Raw genomic sequence first — 8,153 nt, 5'->3', positions numbered from 1 at the left:
CACTGCAGCTATGGGAATCAAGCATATTGGAGAATGGCTTTGATGTCTCTGTTTAATGTTTTAAAGTTTTAGAGTTTAAATCTTTGTAAAACATTATTGGTTAATCATTCACAATAAATGAAAAGAATTCATTTTTCCATTTAATTTGTGGTTTATTAAATGATGAGTCCCTTCAATTTGACGATATATTCAAGATAGACTGTCAGGACCAGTCCTGTGACTAAGAAATGTCTATCAAGTGAACTTGAATGTCAAAGGTTGAAAATGGTCCCTAATCGGAGTTTTCTATAAAATTGGACGCATAGAAAACGTTAGACGATTAGAATGCAAGATGACTAGTAGTTCTGTTTCTTGAATTATGTGGACATGGCAATGTCATAATCATTTGCATAGATACTTACTTTGGGAAGACTAGTATCGGACGAGACCTATGAAACTTTACTGTAAGAGATGAAAGTCTGTCATAAGTAAATTTCATTAAATTATTAGACACTAAATCCTCAATACCTGAGTGATTTGAAGATTACTTGTTTGAGAACTGGTTGCTTTGACGTTGACCAACCGTCGCACCGTAAAAGGGGGCTATAAAGGCAACACTCAGGTAATCACCTATCAAACGAAGTCTAATATCAAGATCGCAAGATTGGGATTGTCCTCCCATAAATCGGGATGAGATGCTTAAAAGTTGTACAAGGCCACTCGGAGAGCTAGAAACTGTGAAATGCATGGCCGTGCTCGGATGAATCATAGGCTATGATTATCTGTTTATTTGATCAGTTGAACTCTGAAACCGAGGAACACCTCTGGACATAATAAGGATGACAACTCTTACCTTATGTTCAAGAGCAAGCATCGAGCGACAAAGGAATTAGGAAATGCACACTTGTCCCTAAGGACAAGTGGGAGACTGAAGGAAATAATGCCCTTGGTCCAAGTATGCATTCTATGTTAAGTCTAATAAATGCGGTTCAGTATTAATTAACAAGTTAATAATTCAGTGAGATCAAGTGAGCTGAATGCCTAGCTAGAGGCCGCTTCAGTTCAAGTGGAATTAATGATATTAATCCACAGCTTACTCTTGACTGAACCCGTAGGGTCACACAAATAGTACGTAAACGGATCAAGTATTTAATAGCATTAAATACTCCATCTATGAATATTCGGAACCGACGGATCTTGGTTTCAGTGGGAGCTGAGATCGTCACAGGCAAGGAATGAATACTCCGGAAACGATGATATTGCCGGAAACGGAAATATGGATCGTATCGGAAATATAAATATTATCCAAGTCGTAGATGTTGCCGGAAACGGAAACATGGTACGTGTCGGAAAATATTATCGGAAATGGAAATATTGCCAGAATCGGAAATATTGCCGGAAACGGAAATATTGTCAGAATCGGAAATATTACCGGAATCGGAAAATAATTCCGGAAACGGAAATATTAAATATTTGTTCGAAACGGAAATTAATTCCGGAATCGGAAATATTAAATATTGTTCGTATCGGAAATGAATTCCGGAATCGGAAAATTTAATCGGAAGCGCATCGTACGAATAAGCATCGGACGAGGCCTGCCGGACGAGGCCCAGCACGAAGCCAGGCCATCGCCCAGCAAGCCAAGCGCGCCGCACAAACAGCCACGCCAGGCCCAGCGCAAGGCCAGGCCCAGCAGGCTGCGCGCAGCGCGCAGCGCGCGCGGGCGCTGAGTGGGCTGCTGCTCGCGCGCACGCATGGGGCCCATCGTGGCTGCCGTGCGTTGTGTGCAAGTGTTTGTGTTCGTGCACGTTTCCTAAAACATGCAGAGTTCGGTTAATAATTAAATTCCTAATTCTGTTTGATAAATTAATTAAATTAGAGTTCTTGTAGGATTCTAGGTTTGATTAATTTGTATCTGAATAGGATTTCGATTCCCTTTCCATACCGCTATAAATATGAGGCTAGGGCTCACAATTTATAACACAAGTTTAAAAGTATTCAAAGTGAGTTTTTGAGAGAAAAATTCAGTCACACATTTGCCTATAAAGTGCCGAAAATAATAGTACCTTAAGGGCGATTCTAGTTGGTCAATCTTAAGGCGGATCCGGACGTGCTGTGGACTATCTACGGAGGGACGACACTTGGAGTCCTAAAGACTTGTTCTTGTTCGGTTCGGGCGCAGCTAGGGAAGGCACGCAACAAAGAGTATGCATCTAATCTATGCTAAATGATTATGTGTAAATAATATGTTTTCCTGGGTTTATGGTTTTTCCGCATGATTTATGAATTGTCATATGTATCATAACCTAACAGCGTCGTCTCTGTCAGCCTGACATTCCACCAAGTTATCCTCGGCCTCGAGCCACAGAGGCACATGCTTAGTCCACTTGAAGTCAGGCATATGCTTGGCGAACATTCGACGACAGCCGAGGATCCCCTCCCAATATTGGTCTCGACACTGGTCAGCGGTGTACAGCAAAGCTTTCTCCGCTTCGAGCTGGCGAACCTTGGCCTTAAGCTCATCAGCTTCGTGCTCAAGCACGAGGATCCGTTCAAGAGCAGCTGTAAACTTTCGAGCGCTCTCGCGAAGGTTCAGGATGACAGCATCCTTGCTCTGCAGCGCAGCATCGAAGCGAGCCTTCTCCTCGGCTTTCTCCGCCTTCAAGGCCTCGTGCTCCCAAGCATCAGCCTCCATCTTCGACTTAAGATCATGAATCCCCTTGCCGAGCAGCTCGAGTGTGCCCGTTTTTTCCCGAGTAAACTCGGCAACCAAGCCCTTTGCTTCTTCAAGCTCGGCAAGGAGAGTGTTCGCCATCTCATCCAGAAGAGGAACATCATGATCATAGCGCTCCTCAAATCTGGCCAACCTCACTTCGTCAAAATACTGACATTCCGCAGCGAAGGAAGACCAGAATTGCGCCTACGAGGATGAAAGAAGGAACAGTGAATACAAAAAAAAAAAGTGGAAAAATAGAAAATCACAAGAAAGAGATGATGCTTACCTCGTTCAAATGGAACTGAGCCATTTGAGTAGGGTGGTTCGCCTCCTGCCCAGGGACACGCCAAGCAGGGATGCCCCGAAGCATGTTCTCCCTGGCAGCGCTGGGGCCTATCATGGACTCGGGGTGCGCCTCGGGATCTTCACCCAGAACAGAAGCACGAGCAAACCGAGCCATGGTGTCCCTCACCTTCCGAGGAACCCTCCGGATCGGCACGTCGAAGGAAGGGTAGGCCAGACGCTCCAACAACGAAGTAGATGTGGAGCCCAAAGTCTCGCGGAACTTCCTCTTCAGTCCGCGTTGAGGGCCAAGCTCCCCACCTTCGGGAACCTCAGAATCAGCACCCTTGGCCGCCGAAGGATCACCTTCCTCAGCACCCGATGAGGTAAGGTCGACAACCACCTTCGGGGGATCTTGCTGATCATCCCCCTGCCCAGCCGCGGCAGCATCCTCGGACCTGGCAGCCTCAGCAGAGCCAAAGGGGGGGTCCATCTCAAGCTCCTCCACCATTGGAGTGACATCAGCAACAGTCCCCCCCACTGGAGTGAACTCGGGCTTCAGAGACGAAGGCAGAGTAAACTCCTCGCCAATGGGCTGGTTCACAGGCTCATCCTGTACCAAAATCGCCACACTCTTCAGCTTCTGGCTAGGAAGCGGAAGCTTACTCTTGAGGCTCGGCGGCGGACCCATCTCTCCCTTCTTCCGAGCAAGATAGCGTTCGCCCGCTTCCACTAAACTGGGATCCGCAGCAACAACCTGCCGAATTCTCTCCTCAGTCAGATAAGGGCGACGTCTCAAAAACTCGAGAACTTCGGGACTAGGGGTTACCTTCGACGAAGAAGCGAATTTCTTCTTCAACTTCGAAGGAGACCTCTCCTTTCTGTGCTTCTTGGGAGAAGCCTCTTTCTCCGAAGCTTTCCTCTTCTTTAGCTTCTTCGACTCCTACAAAAAAAGGGTGGGGCGGATGAGCAACGACCAAAAGGCCGAAAAAGGAAAGAGGAGTGCGAATGTAAGATCGCTTACCTCGGGAGCGGCGAAAGATGGAGGAGACGAAGCAGAGGAAATGACAGGCGCGGCAGCTGTTACCTCTGGTCCCTAAGAAAAATAGACACCAAAGACAGGGTCAAAATCAAGACCACAAGAACCCACAGAGTCGAAGTCTAAACCAAATGAACGAACTAATCAGCGTTACCGGATCAGTGGTAGTTACCAATTCAGGAAGCATTGTCCGCCTCGGGACAGCTTCTCCAGGGTTCTGAGAATCCCAAGGGTCGGCCCGAACGTCTTCCAGATGCGCAAGAGCAAAACTCGAGAACTCGTGATCCTCGAGCTTCGGCTGCCGAGGATTCTGCGCCTTGAAATCGTAGGGAGGGCAACGAACGAGAACCCCTTCGCCGTTGAGCTGATAACCAAGCACCGCAGGGTCAACGGCCTTCTCGCCTTGATCTACACAAAAAGAAGAAATAAAAAAGATGAGATTCAAAGGGATAAAGAAAGGGGAGGCCAACACCCCAGCTGAAGCTAGATCTCAGCAAAGAAAACCTCACCCCTGTCATATATCCTACTGAGACCAGCAGCAGCGAGGATGACCTCCCGTGTGATATAATGCAGGTTCGGAAGCCAATACATCGGCTCCCGAGCCGTCTTGGCTTTAAACCACTCCAGCTGCATGGCGTGGTCAGGATTCTCTCGATCAACAGGGCCAACCCGCGACATCGAAGGGTCCGGCTTCACAAACCACTTCGGCGGCGAGAAGTAGTGAGGATGCTTCGGATGGACGGGAACACGAACCAACAGCCATCTCTCTTTCCACTTGTGGACCGAGGATACATACGGAAAAGCGATCATATAAAGATCCTCGCCTTTCCGTTTATTCTTGTTGTTGATGGCCCACCAACCAGCCTCGGCATTCGCGTTCCTCACGAGCTCATGCATCTCTTTGAAAACCTCGACTGACGGCTCGTAGCCGAGGTAATCGCACATCCAGCGATACCCCACAAGATGGCGCATGGACTTCGGGTCAACTAACCCAATGAAACGTTGTACTCCTCCAGCACACGGGCGATGAACGGATCCAAGGGAAATCGAAGCCCGAAGTCGAAGTGGTGGAGATACACAGGAACGTATTCCGCCGGAGTACGAGTCACCCTCGCATTTTTCTGCTTCGGGAGCTCGCACCAATAGCCCAAGGCATGTTGAATGCCATATAAATCCTCGGCAAGCCGATGATACCTTCCTTTCTTGGCATCCACCAGCCACTTCCCATCAACTGCCACTCCATCCGGGCCAGCAATCTCGGACTTGTCCTCGTAGAGGCTAGCAAGCCTCCCCAAGGGATCAGCCTCCTCCCACCGCCTCGGAAAGAGCGAGCGGATAGGAAAACGACCCGTCACACCAGCCCCCTGGCTCGACTCGGCACGGGCCTCGTTCCCCGAGCTCTCTCCAACACCAACCCCAGGAACAATCCTGTCCTCCTCATCACTAGAGGAGGACACCATATCGGACTTCTTCTTCCATCTTCCCCCAGCCATGGTGAAATAAGGAATGCCGAAGATACGCAGAAAGGAGTAGAAAAAGAAGGAGGCAGAAACGAAAACAAATTACCTTTCCGGAAGCGAAAAACGCCGACAAAAAGAACGAAGTCAAGTCCCGAAGCAAATTCGCAATGAATATGCAAAGATCTGAAGAAAACGCTCAAAGAAATCGCCGTAATTCTGAAGATATGAAAACGTTTGAGTGAATAAAGTTTGAAATGAGGAAAAAGATGTGGTATTTATAGGCCACGTCCTAAAAACCGCCTAACTTCCGCTCGCCACACTTGTCACTCATCCACGAAACATCATCTTCCCTTCGAAAAAAGAGAGGACCTTTGGACTTCCCACAGTTGGAAACCCACCCATCTAATTTTAAATAGGCCGGGTCTGGGGGGCATGTTGTTTGGGCTCCCAATTGAATACCAATTGGGTCATTATGTCCAAAGCCCAAAGGCTCACAGCAACAACATCCAACCCACTACAGTCCAAAAGGCTATTCAGCCGCCAATCAAGGCCCAAGGCCCACTTGCAATAAATAACCTAAGGGCAATTATTGTACAAACACTATAAATAAGCCGTCATGGCTCACTTACCAAGGTACGTCCATTTCACGCCTTAAGACTACTCTTCTAGGGAATTTCTCTCTCTAGAATCCGAGCATTGTTCTTACTTAGGCATCGGAGGGGCTTTCCTCGGAAACACCCCCGAGGCTAGTAACTTGTTTATTGTGCAGGTTGATTTGGACACAATACATTCGAGCTAGCAAGATCTTCAACACACAACAAAGGGCCTTCATTCGAAGCCCATTGTTTCATCCACTTCAAGACCGGAACAATAGTCATGACTAAACAAATTATTTAACTATTATTTAATGGATTTTAACGGGTTTTTGTTTTGGGTCGTAATGGTTCCGACTTTGTAGTTATATCATTAACTTTTATTATGATTTAAAAGTTAGTTAATTTCCGATGTGTAATTCTGGTAAATAGCCTAAGCCGTTATCACGGTGGCGGTAATATCTTGGTAATTCTTTTATATTAGTCGGAAAATGGAATTATAAATATAAGGAATCATTAGGGTGTTACATCGATGTCTTTCCTTTTCCATTCTGCTACCTCTTCTCTTTCCGCCGGAAGAAAGCAACCAGGAGCAGCCCAAATACCACAAGCCTTAGTTTAATTCGCGGTGAGCTAGCGTTTATGGTCCTACTTGGTTTTCCCGATTTCCCCTGTATGAACTTTAATCTAACGTCCACGATTTAATTGCAATGGTGAGGCATCGATTTTACTACCATTCGATTTTGGTTTACAGAAGAACTGAAGGACCATTATTTTGGAATTGTAAATGTTTGTTGTTCTAAATAAGGAGCTATTTCCTTCAATATTGTTTAAAGAACGTCAAATTCCCAAAATGCGCCACATTTTAACTTATTTCCCACCATACCGTCCACGTCAGCATTAAAATCGGTTTTTTTTTAACGAAGCGGCACTAAACCGCTATCTCAGGTAGCGGTTTCCTTAAGTAAACCGCTATCTGAGATAGCGGTTTATAATCATTATTTATAAATGGTAAAAAAAAAATAAACGCGTCAGGTAGGGGTCGAACCTACGACCTTCTGCTTAGGAAACAAACGCTCTATCCACTGATCTACAGACGCTGATGTTGATAAGTTAAATTTGGTAATGTTTGTACTTAATATTAAGAAATGGTAAAAAAGAAATAAGCGCGTCAGGTAGGGGTCGAACCCACGACCTTCTGCTTAGAAACAACACACTCTATCCACTGAGCTACAGACGCAATTGATGTCACAAGAGGTTACTTCTAAGTTATATTTGTATTTAAACTATAATTCATGTTAAAAATAATTTACAACTAAGCAAACCGCCATCTAAGATAGCGGTTTTATTTTAATGCAAACCGCTATCTCAGATAGCGGTTTATAACATTGAACCGCCATCTCAGATGGCGGTTTGCTTTAAAACGAAACCGCTATCTCATATGGCGGTTCAATGCTGAACCGGGAAAAAAAATTAATTCTCTTTCTCCCTTGCTTACGTGGACGGTATGGTGGGAAATAACTTAGAAAGTAATGTATTTAGGGAATTATTGGATCTTTATGCAATATTGAAGGAAATCGCTCCTAAATAAGTATGGAAAAGTGGGATTTAGTGAGAAAGAAAATAATTAAAATTTAAGTTGGGTGAAGTGGTGAATAAAAAAATAAGTTGAGTGGAAACTTAGGAGTAAAAATAGAATATAAAAATAGTGCAATGTTGTAAGTAAAGTGAGATAAAAGAAGGTTGTAAATGTATTAAATATGGTGGATCATCTATCCCAAAATATAATAAATTAGAGTGTTCTTATTAATTTAAAACAACTAATTAGGAAAATCGTCTATTTTATTTCGACACGGATAGAGTATTTCTTTAACTCTTTTCATATGGAGTATTACTTTAGGAAAATTTGTAATTATTAATCCAACATTTGCCCGGTTTTCTTTAATTAAGCCTACCTATGCGATATTTCTAAATAATCCAACCTTTATGACCCAACTACTATTATTAAGCCTGGATGACCGGTTACCTGCTACAAAGTCAAGGAAAATTTGTAATTATTAATCCAACCTTTGCTCGATTTTCTT

General features: G+C 44.9%; 1 non-coding gene across 1 annotated transcript; it reads right to left on the bottom strand.

Moving 5' to 3' along the window:
* Positions 1-7,096: 7,096 nt before the first annotated feature.
* On the bottom strand, positions 7,097-7,169 carry TRNAR-CCU (transfer RNA arginine (anticodon CCU)). Its single transcript has one exon. It is a non-coding gene; the product is annotated as a tRNA-Arg (tRNA).
* Between the last annotated feature and the right edge of the window lie 984 nt (positions 7,170-8,153).

The sequence above is a fragment of the Spinacia oleracea genome, chromosome 5 (genome assembly GCF_020520425.1).
Source record: "Spinacia oleracea cultivar Varoflay chromosome 5, BTI_SOV_V1, whole genome shotgun sequence".
NCBI classification, from domain to species: Eukaryota; Viridiplantae; Streptophyta; class Magnoliopsida; order Caryophyllales; family Amaranthaceae; genus Spinacia; species Spinacia oleracea.
Note: the sequence above shows the minus strand (reverse complement) of the source record. Positions and strands in the feature narration are given on the sequence as shown.